This window comes from Cavia porcellus, unplaced genomic scaffold (assembly GCF_034190915.1).
Source record: "Cavia porcellus strain 051 isolate PalLab524CR breed Dunkin Hartley unplaced genomic scaffold, mCavPor4.1 scaffold_11, whole genome shotgun sequence".
In the NCBI taxonomy this organism is placed as follows: domain Eukaryota; kingdom Metazoa; phylum Chordata; class Mammalia; order Rodentia; family Caviidae; genus Cavia; species Cavia porcellus.
In genome coordinates, this window is record NW_026947494.1 from 36,660,340 (window position 1) to 36,663,148 (window position 2,809).

At 42.1% G+C, this 2,809-nt stretch overlaps 1 pseudogene; it reads right to left on the minus strand.

The window, feature by feature from the left end:
• Positions 1-233: 233 nt before the first annotated feature.
• Positions 234-1,344, minus strand: LOC100734256 (large ribosomal subunit protein eL15-like; annotated as a pseudogene).
• Positions 1,345-2,809: the final 1,465 nt, after the last annotated feature.

Consider the following 2,809-nt stretch of genomic DNA (forward strand, 5'->3'; position numbering starts at 1 on the left):
TAGAATTTCCAAGACAGTGTTAAGAGTTTGACTACCTCACCAGTGAAGACCAACACGCAACAAAGTATCCCTCCTCAAGAAGAATGGTAAATTAAAGGCAGTCTAAAAAATACATTGTAAGGTGATTTCACTGTCTCTATCAGAGTGTACTTAACACAAACTAAAGCGTCTACAATGCTACTAGATGATATAATCTTTTTTTTTTACTAGGTTATGAATTTCACAAATATCACTTATGTTGACGGTAATGGTGGAGCTGAGTTAGTGTGCCTTCTCCAAGCTGTACTGCAAGAACCATCACTAGTGTGGTGGAACTTGTGGCCCTTTCCAAGGCCACAACTCTTGCGACCTGCAGATGTCAGCCCATGCATCTCCCTGTGGGTGGTCTGGTTTGGTGATCCACTGGGTGTCAGGGTTTCTTCTAATGGCTTTGTGGAATAGATCAATGAGGATAACCTCAAAGAATTTGTATGTAGAATCTTCATCAACCCAATAAGAATCCAGAACTCTCAGAGCCCCACAGTGGCATCCAGTTTATTCCTCAGCAACCGAATGAAGGCTTTGTGCAAACTTTAGCTGGTTAACACCATAATGGACAGGGTGCCGTGTCACTTCCTTAGGAACTGGACCCTTGTGACCACTCAGGCGCCCACAGATCTTGTATATGACATAACCTTGTTTGGCCTGTGTCCCAGTCTGTGAGCTTTGTACCCCAAGGTCAGACAGGGAGCCCCATGCAGTGCAGAGAGCTGGTGGTACAGCTAGCAGCAGACCCTCAAAAGAAAGTGCATCACATCAGACTGCTTCTTCCTCCATAGCCCCTGCAGGTACTTTGTATGTACCCATCTTAGCTTACCTGATGGCTGCTGCCAGATAAACAGAAAGCTTTAATCTTACGAGACCATTTGCAATTATGTGGAGCATGATGACACACGATCCAGTTGCGATGGCTAATGGAAGCAAAGGAAATAGCTCCAGTGATTTTGTCAATTTATTTGTGAGATATGTAAAAAATCAAATGCCCCTTTTTTAAAAATCTGGATTTGTCACAAACCTTTCCTTAGCTTGATCTCTTTGAGAACTCATTGGGGACACCCAGAATTTTCATTTACTTTGGCAGTGAAAAGATAATCTAAGTTTTATTCTGTAAGTAGCTAACAAGTAGAACACAAATCTTATATTTCCCATATGTTATCTCATTTAGTTCCCACAACAATCTTATTTTAAAGATGAATAAATGGATGTTTAATGAAGCTAAACTAATTGTCTAAAGTCCCCTGGCTACTAAGTTGAACCAAGATCTCAAGTTAGGGAATCTCTCAAACTTACACTTTTAACTCTCATGATACCTCCCTCCCCATGCTGCTTAGAAGCATACAAAGGGATACACTCAGAACTACTTGTCTATCCTCACTAAATTTGGATAATCTATTGTAATTCCTGAAAAAGATCTATAAATTGGTGAATTAGCTCAGTGATATGAGCACCTGCCTGGCAAGGACGAGGTCATGAGTTCAATCCCGGGTACAAACAAACAAAAAACTATAAATCTGCTTGTTATTAACTGACACAATGTTTGTAGCATGCTTTAATACTAAATACTATGTTTGTATGTACTTGACCACTAAATACTCCTGGAGGAAGTCACAATGTTTGGTAGATTGCTACCACACAAATTCCTGGCTACCAATTTCTTTTTCACTTTTATCAGTACCAGGGATCAAACTCACGACTGCCTGCTTGCAAGGCAGGCGCTTATGCCGCTGAGCTAAACCTCCAGTCCCTGGAATCCAATTTCTATTGGATCCTATTGTTGCTATTGTGATATTATTGTGTCTAAGGTCTATTTCAAGTCTTTCCATTCTGTTCTGTGACTTGAGACTTCTGCTACCAATGGCTATGTCTTCTACTTTTTGTGCCAATGTGTCATTACCATCCTTTGCAAGTGGACTGGGCCTGGTGACTTGCTCCAAAAATAGTGTATGGCAAAAGTGATGGAATATTACTACTGTAATTAGGATGCTACAGTTTGAGTCTGGAAAGGCCCCTAATGTCCCCAATGGACCTCACTTGGTACGACTGGAAAGTGGTGGGAACTTTAAAGGGTGGACCTGATGGGGATTTTAGAGGTCACTGGAAGCATGGCCTTCATGCACCTGGGGAATCTAGCCTCTTGCCCCATTTTTCATTCCTGGATATGAAATCAAGGAGCTTTTTCCACCATAATGTTCTGCATCATCACAGGACCAGAAGAAAGGGGGACAAGAGTTACTTTTTAAAATTACTTTTAATAGTTACTTTTTCATTGCTAGGACAAAATGCCTGATGCCCACAAGTTAAAGGAGAAAAGGTTTATTTTTAGCTCAGTTTGTGGAAATTTCAGTCCATAATCAGCTCCAAGGCAAGGCAGCATGCTGAGGAGCATGGCAGAGGAAAAACAGACCACAGTAGGGCAGACAGGAGGCGGCAACAGTGAGCCTCCCTTTCCTTTACATTCCATGTAAGTGTTGGTGCCACAAACAACCAGGGTGGGGCTTCCATTATCCACACCCAGAATTACACCATACATCCGTAACCCATATCCATATACCCCGACCCAGCTATGAGCACATAGACTTTGGGGGAACACCAGATACAAGCCACAACAGGTACCAACTGACCATGAACTGAAATCCCCAAAACTGTGAGCCAAAATAAACTCCTCCTTTTAAAAAATGGATGATTTTATGGGGGCTGGGGATTTAGCTCAGCTGCATAAGCGCCTGCTTTGCAAGTGCCTGGTCGTGAGTTTGATCCCTGGTACCAATAA